Below are 25,276 nucleotides of genomic sequence, written 5' to 3'. Positions count from 1 at the left end.
AGTGCTAGTTTCTCAGCATGATGGTGAATAAGACAAGAACTTAAGAGTTATATGACTTAGAGCCTTTTGTGGATATAGACAAGTAAACATATAGTTAAACTAAGATATTGGAAAAATATTGTGCATTTTAGGAGCACATGGGAGGGTTCCTTAAGACAAATAAATGTAGGAGGATGAAGGTTGTCAAATAATTTACGCCATGTGAAGTAACATCTAAATGGAGCTTGAAAGGATGAGTGACTGTTAGTCAATTAAAGAAAGGAAAGGACAGTATCCTGAAAAAATACTGTGTGTGACTCCTCAAAGGAGAGAGAGAACATAGTATATTGGACTAAAACAATCAAAGACAATAGCATTCAGAGGGCTAAAGAGCCTCATATGATTATGAATGAAAAGTGGGACTGAGGACTTTCCTGGTGGCTCAGTGGTAAAGAATCTACCTGCTAATGCAGGAGACACGGGTTCGATCTCTGGTCAGAGAAGATGCCACATGGCTCAGAACAACTAAGCCCATGCACCACAACTACTGAGCCTGTGCTGTAGAGCCAAGAAGCTGGAACTACTAAACCCATGTGCTGCAACTACTGAAGTCCTCACGCTCTAGAGCTCGTGTTCTGCCACAAGAGAAGCCACGCAATGAGAAGCCTACGTGCCACAACTAGAGAAAAGTCTACGCAGCAACAAAGACCCAGCATAGCCAAAAATATATTTTTTTTAAAGTGGGGCTGAGGTTGGAGTTGCTGCTTGGAAAGATTTTGGGTAAAATAGAAACAGGAAACATAAGCAGGACCATATAAGAACTATTGAGTGACATGGCTTTTTTCCAGAAGACAATAAGCATCCAATTTACTCTTAAATTCAAGAGCCAGAAAATGATGAAATTCATGGGCACCACTCCTGATAATAATTACTCCAATTTTTATCTCCTTCCACAAACTCACTTCAATCCTAGAGCCTTATATCCATGGTCCTAAGAAACTCACACTTGGAGTTTCTCAAAAGTCTCTCTACATTAAATATCCGAATGTGACTTCCTCATCTTTCTCATGCTATCAAACCCTCTCTTCCTTGTTTTCTAAATTCCATGCCTCTAACCAGATCATGGCATCTGGTCCCATCATTTCATGGGAAATAGATGGGGAAACAGTGGAAACAGTGTCAGACTTTATTTTTGGGGGCTCCAAAATCACTGCAGATGGTGACTGCAGCCATGAAATTAAAAGACACTTACTCCTTGGAAGGAAAGTTATGACCAACCTAGATAGCATATTGAAAAGCAGAGACATTACTTTGCCAACAAAGGTTCATCTAGTCAAGGCTATGGTTTTTCCTGTGGTCATGTATAGATGTTAGAGTTGGACTGTGAAGAAGGCTGAGCGCCGAAGAATTGATGCTTTTGAACTGTGGTGTTGGAGAAGACTCTTGAGAGTCCCTTGGACTGCAAAGAGATCCAACCAGTCCATTTTGAAGATCAGTCCTGGCTGTTCTTTGGAAGAAATGATGCTGAAGCTGAAACCTCAATACTTTGGCCACCTCATGCAAAGAGTTGACTCATTGGAAAAGACTCTGATGCTGGGTGGGATTGGGGGCAGGAGGAGAAGGGGACGACAGAGGATGAGATGGCTGGATGGCATCACAGACTCGATGGACGTGAGTTTGAATGAATTCCCGGAGTTGGTGATGGACAGGGAGGCCTGGTGTGCTGCAGTTCATGGGGTCACAAAGAGTCGGACACGACTGAGCTACTGAACTGAACCCTTTACCAAATTTAGAAAGGGAGGATTTTCAACCACATTTGCTTTTCTCTGAGCCTCACCTCAGAAATGGCAACCCACTCCAGTATTCTTGCTTGGAGAATCCCAGGGACAGAGGAGACTGGTGGGCTGCCATCTATGGGGTCGCACAGAGTCAGACACAACTAAAGCGACTTAGCAGCAGCAGAGCCTCACCTCCTGTTGTCAAGTGCTATTAATTTTGCTTCTTCAAAGCATTTAAAACCTGCTCAATCTCTTCTATACCCACAAGTTCCTTTTGATAAGATCATGATTATTTTCACACTCATTATTGCAATGGACTGTTCTTTTTTTAATGTTTCCTACATCATTTACAGTGCCACCAAGTGATTCCTCAAAAATAATAAATATTCCATTGCACTGGAACAGAACCAGGTTTAAGCAGGCTATTGACTCAGATGGTTTGACTTTAAGAACGAGGTCAACTTTTTCTCACTGCTTCTCCCTCCGCCTTCTCCCGCTCTCTATATATGTAAAAACAGAAAATATCTTAATAAGTGATTAAATAAGGATATATATATATATAATTATCATTGTACTTGGAAAATCAATCCCACTTAAAACATTCCAACTGCTTTGATTCATGTGTTAAGTTCAAATGTAGCATACTTCATGATGGGGACTCTATCTTATCACACTCCATTCCCACTCTGTACTAAAGCAATGTAAACTGCTGACAGTTCTTCAAATACATCATGCTTGTTTATACCTCTGTCTTTACACACGCTTCCCTATGCCTAGTTTGTCACAGGATCCTGCTATCCTCCTTTCCTAATCATCTTTATTCAAATCAAGCATCATGTTTAGCCAGCCTACCATATAAACCCTCATTATGGCCCAAACAGAATAGGTACCTCTTCATAAGACCCTATCACAGGACTTATCACACACTAATCATTTTATGTTTTCCATTCTGTGTCTTTGATACCCAGCAGAGTTAGTTACGTCTAACAAGTGTTTAATAAATTCTCATGGAAGGAGGGCATAAGGAAAGGAGGAAAGGAAGGATAAACCACAGCTCTCATCATATAAAGAATTTATCATTTGGAAAAGTTGTTTCTGCTAAACATCTATCAGTACTCCCTGGACCCAAATATTTTGGCATAATATCTCAGTAATTAATAAACCTATATAAGTTTAAGTAATTATATTGAGAAATTATGTTAAAATGTACATTATGTAACTTACATCACATGTTCTTGTCATTTTGACCTAATGTAATTCTCTTGATAAACCTTGTTCTTCCTACTTTTTGCATGTATACATCCTTTTGTCAGGAACACTGTCAAATACCCACATGTGATCTCTCCCACAAGCACACACACTCATATAGTTGCTAACTTCCAGGGAAGTCATACCTTGAATTTCAGTTAGGTTCTGACTATTCCTTATCAATTCAGTTATGACACTGTCTGGCTGTCTCAAATCAGCTTGTAAAAAGACCAATTCCTTCCTCTTTCATCATAGTCCATAATAAACCCAGTGTGTGTATTTCTTGATAGTATTTACAATCATAAAAGAGATGGTAAAAGAGTACATATTGACATCCCAGGATAAGTTACTTTGGTATTTTCAACCTACATTTCTTTTTTTTAACCTCAAATTCTAGTAATGACTGCTTTCTCCATATAAAGCATTTAGCACAAATGGTATATTATTGTGTAGTCCACTCAACTAAACCAATGTGCTTAAATGGATCCAACATCTCTGAAATGATTTTTCAGAAACCACTTTTCTTCTTAGCTACTCACTGAGTAGTTATGTTCCTTGAACCTCACCTCCTAAGGTGAATGTTAAATATGATTTTCCCAAATTATTATACCTATTTACTTGCCTATTTATAGATCCCAGGCTTTATGAAGATACACATTCGTTTTCTTGTTACTACATCATTGTTGTCTAAGAGAGTAATTGACAGAAAGTTCTCAGTCCATATTGATTTAGTGACTGAACTATCAATTAGAATATTTATATTGATTATTTCTTGACTGAAGTAGCTACTGCTGAGGTGAAAGGATGACACATTTTTTTCTTAATAATTTTGCCTCAGAGCAGGCAAGATCTTAAGTTATTTTCCTCACAAGTCTTCATTCAATGGAAGAAAGTTTCCCTGTTGATAATTGTAAAGTTGACTGGCTCCACAAGAGCCATCTCCTATATTAATTAAAAATATAACCAAGCAAACAAACAAGACTAGATCAACAGCATACCTTACAGCATACCATACAGATATACAAGCAAATTCTGTATACAGTCCCAAGAGTATGGCTTAGAATTTGGCTTGGCATATTGTAAAGATTAATACTCACTAGTCGGAGATGACTGATGTGACTTAGCAGCAGCAGCAGCAGCTCACAAGTTACCAATACAGCTGGTTCTTTTCATGATACTTTGATGGCTTGTGTATTATTTTCTATTGGTGCAATAAAAAATTACCACAAATGTAGTAGCTAAAAACACCTTTCTTATTATACTCTACAGGACAGAAGTCTGAGATGAGACTTACTGGGTTAAAGATCAGGTTGACTCGAGGGCTGTTTCCTTCTGGAGGCTCTAAGAGAGAATCCACTTGCTTACTCACTCAGGTTGCTGACAAAATTCAGTTCCTTGCCGTGGTAGGACAGAGGTCCCTTTTACCTTGCTACTTATCAGCAGAGAGCTGTTTCTAGATTCTAGGAGTCACCTGTGTTCCTTTGCCCATCCCCCCCATTTTCAAAGTCAGCAATGAAATTGAATCTCTCATTTCTTATTTTTTCTCCTATCCTTGCATCTTTCTGAGCAACTCTCCTGCCTTCCTCTTCTACTTTTAAAGGACCATGTGATTACATTAGCTCCACATGGATAATATAGCTATCATGAAATCCTTTAATTCCAATCTCCAAAATCTCTTTTGTCATATGAGGTAATATACTCATAATGTTAAGGTTAAGATGTGGACATCTTTGGGGACATTATTTTCCCTAGCACAACTTATTAAATAACTTGTGTTTTACCATAGGCCAATTTTTAACATTAATCTGAAGAGTTAGTTTAATCTAAAGAACTTTTGAATTAGTGATTTTAGTAACTAATTCAGTTAAAGAATTCACCTTCAAAGATCAGAAATTTTCATATTTTTCTTATAGATCAAGTCAAAAATTTTATGACACATTACCTGATGAATCTGTATTTCATTTACTATTGAATACCAAGTAAAAAAGTCAAATATTTTAGGAAAATTATGATGCCCATTGACTAAAATGCTTACAATGTACTTTGTAATATAAATAAAACAATTTCTATTATTTATATTTGACATGTGGATTTCTATAGACCTAGTTTTGGGTTCTAGAATCAAGAATAAAATAATTATATCCATAACCACATTTGACGTTGGCTATGATATTTGTCTTATCTCCTTGAGATGATATTTTAGTGCCGTAAAAACTTACTCTCCTGCTGGAAGGATATGGAGCTAACTATGATTACTGAAACTCTAAATAAAGTTAATGAGCACAGGCATAGGAGTCAAGGGAAATGATTTCTTATCCCTCAATACCACCACTAGCCTCCAAGGCTTTGAGTGACTTCACACATAAAAGTGAGAAGGTTTCATTGCATGAAACATTTAATTTTCTATGATTATAATAGTTTAAGTCAGTTTTTTTAATGAATGTTTAGGTATAGATGAAATGAAATAAACATTAACAGAAATTGTTATTCCCAATGTAAAGATAGAAAAGTAGAATATACAGAAGTCTGTAAGTTTAATAATAGAAAAATACTGATTTCATGTTAACATATTGTTTATGTGCAGTTAATATTTAGAGACCAACTCTGTATCTTACATTTTGCAGAGACTGCTCAGTTTTGCAGTTGTCTGGATTCTTTTGATGCTTGCCCTTACCTTTCTTCTGTTATTTTTTCCACATGGGCTACTTTATTGATAAATCAAAAGAAAAAGGATCAAATAAACAAAGCATCAAAGTAGGAAAGTGCTCATGTCAGGGTTATAGTCAATCTAATTAATTTTTCATTTGGTTCTCATGTATTGGAGACCAATCAATTTGGGATTATGTTTGCAGAGTTATAAAAGGAGAAGAGTCTGGGCCCTCAGTTTTTTGTCTAGCCTGTCCAAATTAGTCAGTTAAATGACCTCGGGGGATACCATAAAGCATAGGGATAGGTTCTTGTAAGTACCTTTTCTTTTAATTGCAGATCAAGTTGTCAACACTTTCTGCAGACCTTGACTTTGGTAGAAGTACAAAGTTCTGAAATCAAACAGTAGGGCTTTATTTTTCAGAATTTTTTTCCTTTTTTTTTTTTTTTAATTTTTCCCCACTGACATACTTTAGTTAAAAAGTCTTTAGAGAGCTATTTTAGCTCTCTGGAGCTAAATCTGGAGGTTTGGCATGCCAGAATTGACTATCACTCAGTGAAAGGAGTTTCCAGTCAGATAAAAAGTGATATTAAGATTAATGGCCTTTATCCTATAAGAATGTCACTCTTAGAGATATACTGAATCACTCAAGAAAATTGAATTGTATAAAAAAGTAAAAAGGGGCACAATATTTCATGGAAATAAAGAACCTGGAAAAATGGTGTCTTCTAAAATGAAGCTCCCAGAATATTAAGGTGGAACAAAAGTAGAATTTTTATGTTGATCAGAGTTTGGTGGTACACCTGTGCAAGGTTTGAGGTACATCAATATGCTCTAAAGCCAGTGTTAAAAATCACTGCTCTGGAACCTAGCAGTTTAAGATAAATTTCTTGAATATCTAGTAATCTTTAGAACCATCCCTAAACTTTCCTTCTCACTCATTCTAGCTATATAATTAGTCGCCAAGTTTCTGAGCCTTACCACCTCTTGAATTTATTCTTACCAACACTGCAGCATTACTCACCTGGCCTGTTGCAATACATTCCAACCACTCTAGTTAACAATACCCACCTACACTGTGTTAACAAGTCCCTTACACAATAGTTAAATCCACTTTCAAAAATTTAATCATTCTCTGCTATCAATCTTGATATTGCTATAATTCAATTAAAAAAAAAATGCACTGTCCCTGTGAATGCCTTTGGAAACTTCCTTTATTTTACTGTACTCAAGGAATCAGGAATCCTACCACAGCCTAACAATAAATATCAACCAGACTCATTCTGAAAACCCTGCCTAGATTCTCAGTCTCTGGCTTAGGAGAACTTTATAGACTTTCAGGCAACCTCTTATCAGATTACTAAGTGCCAGAAAGTTTTCTTGCTATAAAGTATAAGATGCTAATGCTATGCTATGCTAAGTCACTTCAGTCGTGTCCGACTCTGTGTGACCCCATAGATGGCAGCCTACCAGGCTCCCCTGTCCCTGGGATTCTCCAGGCAAGAACACCGGAGTGGGTTGCCATTTCCTTCTCCAAAAGTATAAGATAGTAGAGAAGAAATAAAATTGATATTTTGAAATACATCAACATATTTCATGCAATGGCTCAGGTTTTTTTTTTTAAACCCAAAGTCACTAAACAGAATCCTTAAGCCTTTATACGTTACACTAAATGAATTTTAATAGTTTTAAAAATGTTTTACTTTTAAAGCCTATTGTTTTACCAACATTTCCCCTTTTAACAGAGATTTTAATTGTAAGATTTCTTGAAGGAACTTAACTCATACTACAAACCAGATGGATTCACAGAAGTAAAAGATGAATTCTGAGTTTCCTTTACAAGTCTAGGATTTCTTCTTTTCTCTTTTGAGAAGATTAGTTGGAGCAGGATGCTTTATATCTCTATGAACACAATGACCTGAAATTCATGGCTCTCTTAGGATGTGTAAAATTGGATGAGAGTTGAGTCCTTTCAGAGCCTAGTGAGAATTCCTATTATATAATTTTCACTGCGGTTTTATGGCTTAATTAGTACTTGTTAGGAATCAACTGAAAGAACATGGTTTCTATTTCTTAACCTGAAATTCACGAGCTCAGTGTTTTCTAAACTGTGTGAGATGGTTGTGGTTGTTGACTTAAAAGTGCATTCCAAGACATAAACAGACTACTTTTTTAAGTCCAGTGTACTAAAATAAAATGTACATAAAGTAAAATTCACCCTCTTAAATTTCACTGAATTTTGGCAAAGACATACTGTCTTATAATTGCCACCATAATAGAGATATAGAACATTTTAATTATCCTACAAAGTTCCCTCATCCCCGCTTGCAATCAATCCCATTCTTCAACCCACAGCCTCTGGTAATTGTGATATAATTTCTGTCTCTCTTTTTTTCCCCTCAGTTTTTCCCTTTTCAGAATTTCATATAAATGGAAACATAACCAATGTTGTCTTTTGTGTCTAAATTGTTAAACAATAATTTTTATATTCATACATATCAGCATACTTATTAGTAGCTTATGACTTATTTCTGAGAAACATCCATTGTATGGTTGTACTAAAGTTGATTTACTTATCAGAAGACATACATTTGGGTTTCTAAATACTAAACAATTTCCCAAAATGACTGTTCTATATTGCATCTCCATAGGATCCTACTCTAGAACTTCTGAAGTAGAAGTTTTTTAGATACCTTGAATCAGCATTTAAAAATAAAAGCCAAGCTGATTATTGCACACATAAATTATGAGGTACCAGGATTCCTATCTCAAAGGTTACTATTCCTCCTAACTATAACTATCATCATAATTATCAAGAAATACATGTTGAATTACTGAGCTTACCTATCACCTACACAAACATTATAGCTGTATAGTCAAACTGTACCATGCTTTAGTTTTCTATTGCCACTGTAAAACATTTACCACAAACCTGATAGCTTAACACAAAATTTTCCAGAAGCATTTCATAGAAATTCAAAATAGGTCTTACTGGGATGAACTCAAGGATTTGGTAGGGTTACAAAATGACCTACAAGAGAGTATTTCCTTATCTTTTCCAGCTTCTAGAGGTTGCCCATGTTCCTAGGATCACGGCTTTAATCCCCAACCTCAGAGTTGGCAAGCTTGCCTCTGATCATTCCTCCCTGTTTGTGCTCTCTTTTGGCTTCAGATGGGAAAGGGTCTCCACTTTTAAGAACTCGTGTGATTAGATGGGGCCCACCTGGCCAATCCAGGCTACTCTCTACCACTCCAGGTCCTTAATTGAATCCAACTGCAAAATCCCCTTTGCCTTGAAAATAACATATTCACAGCTTTCAAAGATCATCAAGGATATCTTTGAGAGCCATTATTCTGCCTACTACAGAATCTAAGCTTTTCATGAAATTATTAGAAAACATTGACAGTTTTTCTTTCTTATTAAAAGTCTAGACTTTGGTTCTACTTCATTGATTTAATAAAATTTGGAGTAAATTACCTAATCTCTTGGAATTTCTATTTTTCTATCTACAATTAGAGGCATAAAATAGGTTTTTATAATATAAAAAATTAGTTTTAAGTATAATATAATCCCAGGAATTTTGTTTATAACATTCTTGTTTGTTGAGTGAGTGTTATCAAATATTAGGAATAACAGTGTTTGCATGATTATTGCCATTAGTCTTTTCTCTTTTAAACCTCTGTCAGTTATGAGAGAACACAGTTTACTGAGCAGGCTTGGAGATATGCAGTGAAAAGATAGCATGCCTACATCTGGTGCTATCAGCTAAATGCAATTTGGCACTTATTTTAAGACAAAATATATTCCAAGTTAAGAAATACAGTATATGTTTTGCCGCATTTCTCAAAGCAATTAGACTATTAATATATGCTCCCTAAATAATCTGTTGATATGAGAAAATATTAAGAAGATACTTCTGAAATACCATAATTACTTTATCAACATTTAAATGCCTTTAGGAGTTATAATAAAGAAAGGAAAACCTGAAGTTTGAATTTAGAAAATGAAAGTTTCAGTCCTGGGTCTACCATGTACTGGTGTTCTGAAGGATTTGAGATAAATATATAACTTCCCTAACCCTGTTTCCTCATCTGTGAAATGGAATTAATGCCTCTGCCAGGAGTGTAATGTGTATCAAATAAGCAAGTAGTTAAAAACACATCAATTGTCAAAACTAGAGTCATCATCGTTATCAGCATATTTTTACAGTGTATATGCCAGAGCACTTGGGGATCATAAAATAAGATGTTATACATAAGTCATCCAGGACCAGAATATGAACATGTAAAACTTTCAATAAATGTATCATTATCATATTCAACGTATCTAAAAAGCTTCAAATTTTGTCCCATTTCAAGCATTGGCTAATCAATGATTAATAGAAATGTTATATACAATGCACAACATAGCAATTTTATTCTTAGATGTAAATCCAAAATAAATACTTACATGAGGAGACTAGAAAATGTTCATAGAAGCACTGTTTGTAATTGCAAAAATTTAGAAATGTATGTCCACCAGAAGAATGTGTAGCTAATTTATGGAATTGTCTTTCAATGGAATAATGCTGCTGCTAAGTCACTTCAGTAGTGTCCGACTCTGTGCGACCCCATAGATGGCAGCCCACCAGGCTCCCCCGTCCCTGGGATTCTCTAGGCAAGAACACTGGAGTGGGTTGCCATTTTCTCCTCCAGTGCATGAAAGTGAAAAGTGAAAGTGAAGTCGCTCAGTCGTGTCCAACTCTTAGCGACCCCATGGACTGAAGCCTGCCAAGCTCTTCTGTCCATGGGATTTTCCAGACAAAAGAGGACTGGAGTGGGGTGCCATTGCCATCTCTGTCAGTGGAATACTATTCAGTGTTGAAAATGAAGTAGAGCTGTATAAATGAAATAGGGGACCCACAAACATTAAACTAGGCTAATTAAAAAGGTTTCAGAGATATACATACAATGAGTATATATTAAGATATGGTGCCATTTTTATAAACTGCTAAATCATTACATACATAGTAAAAGTAGAAAGAAATACATGTTGAGTTGGTAGTAGGGTTGTTGAATAAAACAGAGAATGCCCAGTGATAGCTGAATTTCAGATGAAAACCAACAATATTTTTAGTACACATGTCTCATGCAATAATTGGGACAAGTAAAAAGTTTGGGGTGGTTTATCTGAAATTCACATTTTACTGGTGGCTTGTATCTTTGCTAAATCTGGCATCCTAATGAGGAAAGAAGAGCTGCATGGGGGCTTCAGTTGGATTGATGTCTTAGTTCTTAAGCTGGGTAAATGGGTATTTGTTACATTCTTCTTTATGCCATTTTCAAAGTCTTAAATATTTCATAGTATGTTAAAATATTAATAGGCAAAAATGAACCATTCGCCAGAAGAAAATCCCTAGTTAAAAGACCAAACTAAGGACCAACGTCAACAACAGAGAATGGGGAAGGATGACAGAAGGTAAACAAGTAACTAAAGCATGCAGAATTTTAATTATGAAAATAAGTGCCAATAAAATGATATCATGCTCTACTTTTGTCAATAGTTTTGGCTTTTTTCCCAAATCACTCTCACCTAAGAGGAAATAACTAATTAATTACAGAATTCAACCTAGAAAACAAAACTTGGATTTTGGTGTTTTCCAAGACTCTGTACTAATTTCAGTTATATTTCAATCAAAGAAAATATATTTGGCCAAAGGTGAGAACTACAATAAATAGAATATTTAAATCTATAACACAAGATGCAGAGAGTTGGCCATCACTTAATTATTTTAAGCCTGGAAGAGGAAAATGTGAATAAATGAAAAAAAATGAAATACACATTGACTTCTTAGTCAAAATTGGAAAATAGTGGCTCTCCATCATGGCTGTAGCTGCTGCTGCTAAGTCACTTCAGTCGTGTCCGACTCTGTGTGACCCGATAGACGGCAGCCCACCAGGCTCCCCCGTCCCTGAGATTCTCCAGGCAAGAACACTGGAGTGGGTTGCCATTTCCTTCTCCAATGCATGAAAGTGAAAAGTGAAAGTGAAGTCGCTCAGTCGTGTCTGACTCTTCACGACCCCATGGACTGCAACTCACCAGGCTCCTCCGTCCGTGGGATTCTCCAGGCAAGAGTACTGGAGTAGGTCGCCAGTGCCTTCTCCACATGGCTGTAGGGATCACATTAAAATCACCTAGAGAGCTTAAAATAACATGACTGCCTGAGACTCACCTGTGAGCAAGTCTAATTTAACTGACCTGCAGGAGGAAACAAGTATTGGTAGTTTGTAAAGGTCCCCAGGTGATTCTAATATTATGGTCAGTGTTGAGACCCATTGCTCTCAAACCTGAAAAGCCAATAAATACCTCTGTAGGAGGTAGTGTATAGCAGAAATGGTTGTTCTGTGAATGTAGAAGCTGGCTTATAAGAAAACAGGTTCAAATATCAACTGACTCCATTAACTTGATACAAAAAGATTTAATATGGGTTACAGGAAAACAAGTATTTAGAAGCACAATACCTCTTACATAGTTAGTGCTGAATAAACAGATCTTCCCTGAAATAGCTGAAGTTTGTAAATATCCCAAGATAATGATCCTTGTAACTTATATGGTAGTCTTGAAGACTATCAGCAAAATACTAAGAAACAGAAAATGTTAATTTCAAAATGTGTATAACAAAAATCTTACTTTTTATCTTAGAATAAAAATACTTCCATGTTTGCCAGCAACCCTCTGCTTTTACCACAATGAGATGGATTTAAGACAGTCAGTTTTTATTTCTACATGGGTAACACGAGCTTTGGTTTATGACCCTTTTTCCCCTAGCCTCATAATTAAATGACTAAATCCCATCTACAGCATTACCTACAGAACATGACTGGAGAAAGATTAGCCATTATAGAGAGAGGGGATTGCTATAACGGTTTTTGAGTCCTATAACCACCCTCTCTCTTAGGAATTCTATTATGGCTGAGCATTTGTGTTATTGGTATTGAGCTCAATTCACATATATCAAGCTGTAAACTCCATTTACAGTCAATCCATATTTCTAGGTCTTCTCTAATAACTTATTTATTTGTGTGTTTCACTTTGGAAGAAGTTATGTGCTTCGAAATGTCTTCATCTGTTGCCAGGGACTATGGAGCTTCCTTTTGTGGTACAAGAAAGCCTCTTATCCCTATTAATTAAAATCCAAACACCTGCTGTTTTACCTTTAGTTTTACTTAGAACTTCATAAAACCTTATCATGATGATTAATGTGATTTCAGATCTACTTTCTGTTCAAAACAGCAGTAAAAATACATGCAATTGTTTCCTCTGTTGAAGAATGCTGATCAGGATAAGTTCCCCTATATCAGTTAAGCAGACATTAAGAACCAATGAATTTCATATATTTTTCCCTTTATAATAAAAAACAATTATTTATCACTAATGTGTGTTAATGTCTTTAAAATCTATACTTTAGAAACAAAGATCTGGCCAAGCTAAGCAGGTGACCACACATATCATCCAACTACACTGCTCAATTAGCCATAAAACACATTTCTTTGACAGAATAGCTTGTAATGTTTGGTGAGCTTTCATTTTCTTCCTCTCCATTATGTCTAACTGAAGGATTTTTCCTTTTTCCATGCTTAAATTCATTTCATTGACAACAGACATTGCAAACTCCTCAATGATTTCTCGGTGCCAAATGAATTTCTGTCAGAAGGCTCGGATAAAATCTGTCTATTCCTGGTGACCAAATTGATCCAGCTGCAGCACAAGATGAAAGAGATCATTCATCTAAGTTTGGCTTTGCCAGAGCCTGCTCCCTTCTACACATCCACAGTTTCTGAAAAGGAGCAAATAACTTTATCTTGCAACCAGAGCTGAGGATAGTTGAGTGTTTTCATTACCAATGGACATCAATGGCTTTGGGACATAATTAATCATGCTGAAATCACTTCATTATTTTAATGAGGTTTTTCTCTTTCCTCTAACTATGATAAAAAGTACACAGGAGGGAAACTCTTCTCATTATTTCTGAAACTAAAGGAGACTGAAAGAAGTGGAATAGGAACATACAGAAAACTTGCAAAAGAGTCAGGTGCACCCACGGCTGCTGATTTCTCCCTTTGCTTCAACAAAAGGAAGCGTGATGAGCAGGTGACATTGTGGTCACTCTAAGCTCAGAGGCAACATGCCTGCTGGGGCCTTGGTGTGTGAAGCAAAGTGATTTCATCCCAAACTCTTCAGAAGTCCTTTCTATCCTGAGGATTTGAGAGCGTATTTTCTAAAAGAGAGGAAAGAAAAGAATACTTGTATCTATACTAACAATAGGTAAAAATAAATGACTTATTGTTATTCAAATCAGAGCTTCACTGTTCTCTAACAAATGAGTATGATCATTGTTATGGTTAGGAAGTGGAAGAACATAGGGTAGTCTTTGACTATGTGAGCATTCAGTTCAGTCACTCAGTCATGTCTGACTCTTTGTGACCCCATGGACTGCAACACGCCAGGCTTCCCTGTCCATCACCAACTCCCAGAGCTTGCTCAAACTCATGTCCATCGAGTCAATGATGCCATCCAACCATCTCATTCTCTGTCATCCCCTTTTCCTCCCACCTTCAATCTTTCCCAGCATCAGGGTCTTTTCCAATGAGTCAGTTCCTCACATCAGGTGGCCAAAGTATTGGAGTTTCAGCTTCAGCATCAGTCCTTCCAATGAATATTCAGGACTAGTTTTCTTTAGGATGGACTTGTTGGATCTCCTTGCAGGCCAAGAGACTCTCAAGAGTCTTCTCCAACACCACAATTAAAAAGCATCAATTCTTTGGTACTCAGCTTTCATTATAGTCCAACTCTCACATCCATACATGACTACTGGAAAAACCATAGCTTTGACTAGATGGACCTTTGTTGGCAAAGTAATGTCTCTGCTTTTTAATATGCTGTCTTGGTTTTTCATAACTTTTCTTCCAAGGAGCAAGCATCTTTTAATTTCATGGCTGGATTCACCATCTGCAGTAATTTTGGAGCCCAAAAAAATAAAGTCTGTCACTGTTTCCATTGTTTCCCCATCTATTTGCCATGAAGTGATGGCATTAATTATTGCCATGATGGAATTAATTAATTGCCATGAAGCGATGGCATTAATTAATTAATGTGAGCATTAGTATATATTATATATTGAAATGCTGAAACATTTTCTGCTGTATGAGAAAGAACTTCATTGTGATAAATTCTGAACAGCCAAGAAGCCTAGCTTCAGAAGACTGGTCAGCATTAAAGATTTTATTTTCCTGAAAGTAGTTGAGTCTCAAACTTCAGCATGAAGCAGGAATCACAGGGACCATGGATCCCTGGACCTGCCCATACAGCTTCTGAATCAGAAGGTCTGGGGTGGGAAATGAGATTTTTTTTTTCTAACACATTTCCAGTTGTTGCTAAAGCTGCTAGTTCAGGGACCACACTCTGAGAACCAGTTTTAAAATCACCATGTAGTACAGCATCTATGTGTCATTTTGTAGAAGTAGCCAAGGCATATCTTTGCATCTAAGGCCTCAGTATTTCTTCACTGTGAAGAGATTCTTTATAGTAAGATATGACTTTTAGTAAGTTTGAAATGTTAGACTGATACTGAAGTGTCTTATTCTCCATTATCCAAAACGAATCGCTGTCATTAAACAAGTGAATGAAGCCACTGTTGTGGATCTCCAAGGACCTCTTACTCTTTCGCATTCACTCCTACCATACATATCATGTTAGAGAAAAATGTGTTCTATCATTTACTATGGGCATTTCTGTGTTTCTGAAAGATGTTTTCTTATAAATCAAAAGCTACCGATTTTTACAAAATCTCAGATTTTTGTGTCATGTAGACTAAACCTAGGAAAAAACACACTGTATTATACAGTCCATTCAACTCAATTCCTCCTTTCTAATGACAGACACTGGGGCCTAGCGCAGCAGTGCATTCTCAAGGTCACACAGCTAAAATCAAAGGCAGAATTAGAATCTTTGACTTTCTTTCCGATGCTCTATTTCACTCATGCATTGCTTGTTTGTAGTTTCCCTCATTCATTAAGCAATGGTATTATACATTTAAAATCCGTGTTAAAATCTGCTAGGCCATAAATGTACAAAAGACAGAAAGGAAGAATGGACCTAACATTTTCATAGAGACTACTCTGTGCTAAGCACTGTGTCAAGGGAGGGTACATACTGTGGTTTCACATTTAATCTTCATGGCTACTTTGAGAAGTATTGCCATCCCTATAGTTACTAATGAACAAACTTTTATTGGCTAAAAGTATTCTGACTCCACATTTAATAATCTTAATATCATAAGACATTGTTCCTGTCCAAGAGAAAATTGAAACCTAAACAGACTTGTTCCAAATAGGAAAAGGAGTTCGTCAAGGCTGTATGCTGTAACCCTGTTTATTTAACTTATATGCAGAGTACATCATGAGAAACGTTGGACTGGAAGAAACACAAGATGGAATCAAGATTGCCGGGAGAAATATCAATAACCTCAGATATGCAGATGACACCACCCTTATGGCAGAAACTGAAGAGGAACTCAAAAGCCTCTTGATGAAGGTGAAAGTGGAGAGTGAAAAAGTTGGCTTAAAGCTCAACATTCAGAAAACGAAGATCATGGCATCCAGTCCCACCACTTCATGGGAAAAAGATGGGGAAACAGTGGAAACAGTGTCGGACTTTGTTTTTCTGGGCTCCAAAATCACTACAGATGGTGACTGCAGCCATGAAATTAAAAGACACTTACTCCTTGGAAGGAAAGTTATGACCAACCTAGATAGCATATTGAAAAGCAGAGACATTACTTTGCCAACAAAGGTTCGTCTAGTCAAGGTTATGGTTTTTCCTGTGGTCATGTATGGATGTGAGAGTTGGACTGTAAAGAAGGCTGAGAGCTGAAGAATTGATGCTTTTGATCTGTGGTGTTGGAGAAGACTCTTGAGAGTCCCTTGGACTGCAAGGAGATCCAACCAGTCCATTCTGAAGGAGATCAGCCCTCGGTGTTCTTTGGAAGGAATGATGCTAAAGCTGAAACTCCAGTACTTTGGCCACCTCATGTGAAGAGTTGACTCATTGGAAAAGACTCTGATGCTGGAAGGGATTGGGGGCAGGAGGAGAAGTGGACGACAGAGGATGAGATTGCTGGATGGCATCACTGACTCAATGGACGTGAGTCTGAGTGAACTCTGGAAGTTGGTGATTGACAGGGAGGCCTGGCGTGCTGCAATTCATGGGGTCGCAAAGAGTCGGACACGACTGAGCGACTGATCTGATCTGATCTGATCTGAAACAGACTTGAACACAAATAACTTCAATGAAATGTATTAAGAACTATAAAAGAGATAGAAATGAAGGAATCAGCAGCAAACACTGCCTATGAAAGAATGCTAGCAAAGCTGACATTTACTGGTCATGAATTATATACAAGGAAACTAATGCATACCAATTTGATTTGATCCTTTCAACAACCACGTGCAGAAGATATCATGAGCCTCATTTTACTAGTAAAAAGAAAAATGGAAAACAGAAATAGAAAGGAACATGCCCAAAGCTGCAAAGCAGATCTATGTTTGATGGCAAAGTCTAACTCCCAAGCCCATAGCTTTCCCATGCATTCTGCTTCACATTATGTATGCTGAGCCAGCATCTGCCTCTCACTTTCCTATCCTGAAATGCACAAAAACCCCTCGTATGTGGATTGCTCTGCTGTTTACCTGCATGTCGTCAGTAAGCTTCCACTCTTTTTTAGGAGTTCATCCTGTGCCTCCAAGCAGTTGCTCAGAGAGCACTGGTAGTGCAAGCTGAAGAAGCGCCTGCACCATACATAGTACTAAAGGTTTTACTGGCAAATGTTTACCCTTCCCGGATGCTTCAGTCCATGATGTCTTAGGATGTTTTCTTTCCTTTTGACAGTCGTATCATTACAAGCTTCACTCTCAAATGGAGCAGAATAGCAGAGAGATAGAAAACGCTCTCCTAGGAGAACCACAAACAAAGTAGCATTCCAAGAGCATTATTTTCAGAAAGAAATGTATTCACTCAGAAGATGAATAGAGTTGATAAGCTTGGCATCTCTAAAGACTTTCCCAAACTTGCACTTTCAAAAAATTAATAATACAAAGGAGAGCACTTTAGGAAACCAGTGGTACAGGAACTACATTCTGTTTTATTAGAGAAAGATAGGCTTCCCTCCCAGGGTAACAAGGCTTTTCACAGCTATCAGCCCTCCAGACTGATTAGATATAGTTAAACCCATCATGGCCAGGCAGGGTCTGTTGATTCCTGGGTGGATTGAGGGACTCTGGGGGCACAGGGCCCTGTGCACGAGGAGCATGTTATCCTAGGCTGCTGAATGATGCCTCCTGACTGCTGCCTGCTTCTGTGTCACTTTGCTATTCTGACAATGCCATGAGGGACTCTGAGCTTTAATAACCTCCAGAGACTAATAATGCAAGTGCTAATCGTTAGCATCTCCCAGAATTCTTGTAGTTCTCATCTCCTCCAGATTCTCCAGTTGCTGTTTGTGTAATTGAAGAAAACGACACAGCCAAAGGGAGGCAATTTATCTTGTGAGCCTCCCTGTAGCAGTGCGACCTAGCTGGGTTGCATAACAAAAATTCAGGCAGAGGAAATAATTGATCATCAGGGGCCTGTGGGTGTGGTCTTTCCTCTTAAAATAGATCTGAATTGAAAGAGAGGGAGAAAAAAGTAGTTTTAAGAGGAATTAAAAATCTTTAGACTTTAAAGTCATCTTGAAAAGGCATCTTCCCACTGGAAAAAGCAACCTCAGCAGAGAGACACACAGCTATGTTTATTATTCAAGGCTAATAAATACCAAGGAGTGGCATCTTAGGCTAAATAAGTCTGTCTTGTGCTCACCGAATTTTAATCACCAAGTTGAAAGGGTACTGAAAGATTATTAGTCTAATATAACCAGTTATATGCAGAGTATAAAATATGATACAAGCATCCTGACACCCTCTCAACATTGATCCTGCTATTATTATGTGGCCTATAACAGTAAAGTTATAATAGTAGCCTCTAGAGAACGGAATCAAGAAACTGCTGGCCCAAAGGACAGCTACCCATTACATACAGAACACTCTTTTAGAAAACTCTCCAGATATATACATGTAAATACAGAGGATCCAGGAATGTTTCTGGTTTTTCAACTTATCTGATACCTCAGGAGGCACTAGTAGACAAATAAAAGCAGCAAGAAAAGAGTGAGAGTGGCATCTACTTAGCAATGATCAGTTTCAACATCACCTGGAAAGTTGTTAGAAATGCTGAACCTTGAGCCTAGCTCCAGACCTATTGAATTATAGTTTGCATTTTCACTGGATCATACAAATTCTGTGGGTAACATGCTTACAATCTTCTGTTGCTTCTCCTTTTAAAAGACTCCCTTGAAACATGTAAATTAATTATCACCTGTGAAACGAATCGCCAGTCCAGGTTCAATGAATGATACAGGGTGCTCTGGGCTGGTGCACTGGGATGACCAAGAGGGATGAGATGGGGAGAGAAGAGGTAGCAGGGTTCAGGATGGGGAACACATGTACACCCATGGCAGATTCACATCAATGTATGGCAAAACCGATACAATATTTTAAAGTAAAAAAATAAAATAAACTGGAAAAAAAAAAGACTCCCTTTCATTTCTTGGGTCTGCACAAAATATTCTTTGCACCAAAATATTTGAATACTTTAGGGAAACCCACTCAAAGAAAAACATTAATTATACGAGTGGAGAAAGCAGTCCTTGCTAGAATTTGAGCTTTAAAAAAAAGAAATGTAGGCTGAAAACAGTGAAGTAACTTATCCTGGTATGTCAATATATACTTTTTTAGCATCTGTTTTATGATTGTAAACACTACCAAGAAATACACAACTAGATTTCTTAGACTAGGATGAAAAAGGAAGATTTTGTTTTTTTGTTTTTTTTTGCAAGCATACTTGAAGTATCAACTGGGGTCTGATATGCAGCAACATGGATGTACTTGAAGAGCATTCAGTTCAGTTCAGTTCAGCTGTTCAGTTGTATCCAACTGTTCACGATACCATGGACTGTAGCATGCCAGGCTTCCATGTCCATCACTGACGCCCAGAGTTTACTCAAACTCATATCCATTAAGTCCATGATGCCATCCATCCATCTTATCCTGTGTCATCCCCTTTTCCTCTCACCTTCAATCTTTCCCAGCATCAGGGTCTTTTCAAATGAGTCAGTTCCTTGCATCAGATGGCCAAAGTATTGGAGTTTCAGCTTCAGCATCAGTCCTTCCAATGAATATTCAGGACTGATTTCCTTTAGGATAGACTTGTTGGATCTGCTTGAAGGCCAAGGGACTCTCAAGAGTCTTCTCAAACACCAAAGTTCAAAGCATCAATTCTTATGCACTCAGCTTTCTTTATAGTCCAACTCTCACATCCATACATGACTACTGGAAAAACCATAGCCTTGACTAGATGGACCTTTGTTGGCAAAATAAAGTCTCGGCTTTTATTGATATTTCTCCCTGCAATCTTGATTCCAGCTTGTGCTTCATCCAGTCCAGCATTTCTCGTGATGTACCCTGCGTAGAATTTAAATAAGAATGATGACAATATACAGCCTTGACGTACTCCTTTCCTAATGTGAAACCAGTCAGTTGTTCCATGTCTGGTTCGAACTGCTGCTTCTTGACCTGCATACAAATTTCCCAGGAGTCAGGTCATGTGGTCTAATATTCCCATCTCTTGAAGACTTTTCCACAGTTTGTTATGATCCACACAGTCAACGGCTTTGGCGTAGTCAATAAAACAGAAGTAGATGTTTTTCTGGAACTCTCTCACTTTTTCAGTGATCCAGCAGATGTTGGCAATTTGATCTCTGGTTCCTCTGCCTTTTCTAAATCCAGCTTGGACATCTGGAAGTTCACAGTTTACGTATTGTTGAAGCCTGGCTTAGAGAATTTTGAGCATTACTTTGCTAGCGTGTGAGATGAGTGCAATTGTGCAGTAGTTTGAGCATTCTTTGCACATTATGCTGAGCGAAATAAGTCAGAGAAAGAAAAATAATATATCATATCACTTATGCATTGAATCTGAAAAACACAGCAAACTAGTGAATATAACAAAAAAGAAACAGACTCAGATACAGAACGAACTAGTGATTACCAGAGGGAAGAGGAATATGAGGGGCAATTTCAATTTGGGGGAGTTTAAGGTACACTCTGTTGGATGTAATATATTCTCAAGGATGTATTGTACAACACTGGGAATATAATATTCTATAATAACTGTAAATGGAAAATAACCTTTTAATATTTCATACAATTTTTAATTAAATAAAGAATCACTGGGGTCTGATATATTATAGTAGGATATTAGAAAATCCCTTTATGCATTTTATGGGCTTACCCACAAGTTTTCTGTGTTTATATATATGTGTGTTTTATTAGGTCTGCTGATGGAGAAAAGGGATCATTCATGATAAGGCTACATCAGGGTGAGTCAGATAATCATGCTGGGCTGATTAAAGACAGAGGAAGCTAAACAAAATGTGCTTTTAATATGGACCTCTGAAAGCATTTATGTTACTGAGGCCATAAACTTGCTAAGTGTATTACCTCCAGCTCCAATATACCTTACTCAGGAAAAAAAAAAAAAAAATTAGAAACAGGAAATCTCAAAGGCTATTTTCAACTAATTTGCATTAACATTTTTATGCACAGACATTCTTAAAAACATCAAGTAAAACCTCACAGCTAAAATATTGAAGAATTCTTACACTGCCCTTTATGGGATTTGTTTTCTCATGAATTTCCAAAGAAAATAATAATATAAAAATTAATAATCCAGGAAAATCATAATTATATGCCAAGTCCTACTAATTCATATTTCAGTGGGCTATTTGTATAAAGTAAGATGGTCTCTTAGTAAGCTGTTCTCTTAATATTTAGTAAGACTAAATATAAAAAAAAAAAACTAAGCTCATGGAATGTGGCCCCATTATTCCATGGGAAATAGAATGGGAAAAGGTGGAAGTAGAGACAGATTTCCTCTTCTTGGGCTCCAAAATCACTGTGGATGGTGACTGCAGCCATAAAATCAGAAGATGATGGCTTCTTGGCAGGAAAGTGATGACAAACCAGGACAGTATGTTGAAAAGCAGAGACATTACTCTGCTGATGAAGGTCCATATAGTCAAGGCTATGGTCTTCCCAGTGGTCATGTATGGTTGTGAGTTGGACCATAAAGAATGCAGAGTGGCAAAGAATGAATGCCTTCAAACTGTGGTGCTGGAGAAGACTCCTAAAAGTCCCTTGAATAGCAAGGAGATCAAAAAAGTCAATCTTAAGGGAGACCAACCCTCAACATTCACTGGAAGGACTGATGAAACTCCAATATTTTGGTCATCTGATGGGAACAACTGACTCATTGGAAAATCCCTTATGCTGGGAAAGACTGAAGGCAGGAGGAGAAGGCATCAGAGAATGAGATGGCTGGATGGCATCAACAATGCCATGAACATGAATTTGGGCAAACTCCAGGAGATGATGAGGGACAGGGTGGCCTGGTGTGTTGCAGTCACAAAGAGTCAGACATGATTGGGTGACTGAAAAACAACAACGAAAAAGATGGTCTCAATTCTAACTAATGTAAGTGAAACAAAAGGATATGGCAACAAGATAGGAAAAGAGGCAGAATAACAGGGATGTGATCTAAAAGATGAGAGCTTTTCTTGTGAAACCACTTTAGTGGTCCCAGATGAAAACAAAATCTATGGCAAAATTCACAAGAAATTAGAAATTCATGGATTTTTTGCCTCTGTTTTATTTCTAATTTTAATATGCATTCGTCCATATTATTGAGACTTGGTATATTGCAGAACATTCAAATAAAGACTTGTAGTGAGCTATCTACAAAACAGAAATAGACTCACAGACATAGAGAACAGACATGGTTGCCAAGGAGGGTGGGTTGGGGCAGGGATGGTGGAAGTTTGGCGTTAGCAGATGCAAACTAGTATATATAGAATGGAGAAACAACAAGGGCTGACTGTATAGCACAGGTAACTATATTCAATTTCCTATGATAACCATAATAGAAAATAATATAAAAATTATGTATATATATATATATATGTATATGTGAATCACTTTGCTTTACATCAGAAATTAAAACAACATTGTAAATCAACTATACTTCAATTAAAAAAAATGTGAAGTGAGCAAATACATCTAATGTCCTATTCTTCACAGGTTTTAGAAATTGCAGAGGAATTGCTACAATTTCCAGTTAAACAATTTCATCATAAATTTGGCTGTGTACACTGGGATCTATATTTGGAGTGATAACACTAAGTTTTAAGCACAAGATTAATTTAGAACACTGTGCTTTACAAGAGATTTGGAAACAGACCACAGGAAACTATTAATCATACCAAATTAGCAATTTCTTTGGATTTAAAATAATTTCAAAAATTTATTAAACTCATTTGAGCAAAGGAAAAAAAAACTCTTAGATTTAAAAAATAGTCAATGTCAAGTGAGAGTTTCTTGGCTTTCTCAAGTCTAATATTTCCCTCTACTTTAACTTTCCACAAGCAGGACAATGTCCTAGGCTACTTCATCAATATAAAATATTGCAGTTCTAAGATTAAATCTCCCTCTTGATCATAACATCCTTTTTTTTTCTTTCTTTCTTACGTATCCTCATTTCAACCACTTCTTCCAGCTTCATCAGGACCTCTTGCTCCATGACTCTCTGTTTACTCCTAGTGAGGAGTTCCACTGGTTCTCCAGTGCATCCTACAGCCCATTAATCATTCACTCATCCCTGAATTCTTTCAGAGGATCATCATGGTTCCAATCCTCAACCATAAATAAGTCCAGTACTTTCACAATTGACTGAGGCAGTGAGGTCACCCATCAGTGCTAGATCTTGGTGAGATATGACTAACTGCTGTCTTATTTTTTCTTTACCTCCCTTATCTACTCATTTACTCCCTATCCAGACTGAACAAAGCAATTAAGAGACTCATAAAACTGGTCTAGATGGAATCACTGCAATCCTTGTTTGTCTCTTCTTGGCCACATCCTCAGAATTCTTACAAATTGCTGCATTTTCCTCATGACTTCCTCATTTTCCACATGTCTTTCTCATGTCTAACAGAAGCTATTTGTTCATTCTTTAAACTGTTTACATTCTTTGTTCTTCACAGTTAATCCTCTTCCTCTCTGGGGGGGGTGGGGGGGAGGGAGGAGGGGAAGCATCTATTTCACAAGAATTTCTTTGACTTTCTCTATATTCTTCCTCTAAATACTCCTGTTTTCAGTAAACTTCCATTTCCCTCATCAGCAAAGCTAATTCCTCTTTCAAGATTCTCAGGGGCATGATTCCTCCCATTATTCTCCTTCTTATAACTTCAACTGTTCCTTTGAATTGGTCTTTGCTCTCTCCTGCCATAAAAGTATTTTGCAGTTATTCTCTGGTTACCTTCAAACAGCACAAATTCATTTTGAATCTGTACCTCTAACTTGTTTCTTGCAGAAGAATCACATACTTTTGCCTGTTTGTATGTATTTTTCATTTATGCCATTGTCTCAAAGGAATTTCATGCTATGGCCGATCATGCTAAGTCACTCAGTTGTGTCTGATTCTTTGTGACCCTATGGACTGTAGCCCACCAGGCTCCTCTGCCTATGGGGATCCTCTAAGCAAGAAGACTGGAGTAGGTTGCCATGCCCTTCTCCAGGTGATCTTCCCAACCCAGGGATCAAACCCATGTTTCCTATGTATTCTGCATTGGTAGGCAGGGTCTTTAACACTAGTACCACCTGGGAAGCCCAACAAAGGAATTTAGGGGATTTTAAATTTATGCTGAACATACGAATTCCTTGAACCTAGATTTTATTAAGCTGAAATTAAGGAAGGGCTTCCCTTGTAGCTCAGTTGGTAAAGAATCTGCTGGTAATGCTGGAGACCTGGGTTCAGTTCCTTGGTTGGGAAGATCTCCTGGAGAAGGAAATGGCTTCTTCAGTTCTTGCCTGGAGAATCCTATGGACAGAGGAGTCCATGGTGTTGCCAGAGTCGGACATGACTTAGCGATTAACCACCACTACAAGGAAGGCTTCAATAGTACATGAACCAAGAACTTTCCGATGTATAGCTGTATTTAGAAAAGGCAGAGGAACCAGAGATCAAATTGCCAACATCTGTTGGATAACAGAAAAAGCTAGATAATTCCAAAAAAAAACATTTACTTCTGCTTTATAAACTTCACAACAGATTTTGACTGTGTGGATCACAACAAACTGTGGAAAATTCTTAAAGAGATGGGAATAACAGAGCACCTTCCCTGATTCCTGAGAAGTCTGTATGCAGTTCAAGAAGCTACAGTTAGAACCAGACATAGAACGGAATGATTCCAAATTAGGAAAGGAGTACGTCAAGGCTGTATATTGTCATCATGCTTATTTAACTTATATGCAGAATACATTATGCAAAATGCCAGACTGGATGAAGCAAAGCTGGAATCAAGATTGCTGTGAGAAATATCAGTAATCTCAGATATGCAGATGACACCACCCTTATGGCAGAAAGTAAAGAGGAACTAAAGAG

The 25,276-nt window shown here is 37.4% G+C and overlaps 1 long non-coding RNA gene across 1 annotated transcript; it reads right to left on the bottom strand.

Moving 5' to 3' along the window:
• Nucleotides 1-1,655: 1,655 nt before the first annotated feature.
• LOC123334552 lies at nucleotides 1,656-11,775 on the bottom strand. Its single transcript, XR_006552572.2, has 3 exons — nucleotides 11,732-11,775; nucleotides 4,103-4,206; nucleotides 1,656-2,257 (listed from the first exon to the last, which is right to left on the bottom strand). It is a non-coding gene; the product is annotated as an uncharacterized LOC123334552 (long non-coding RNA).
• Nucleotides 11,776-25,276: the final 13,501 nt, after the last annotated feature.

This window comes from Bubalus bubalis, chromosome 7 (assembly GCF_019923935.1).
Source record: "Bubalus bubalis isolate 160015118507 breed Murrah chromosome 7, NDDB_SH_1, whole genome shotgun sequence".
In the NCBI taxonomy this organism is placed as follows: Eukaryota; Metazoa; Chordata; class Mammalia; order Artiodactyla; family Bovidae; genus Bubalus; species Bubalus bubalis.
This window is presented reverse-complemented; position numbering and strand designations above follow the sequence as displayed.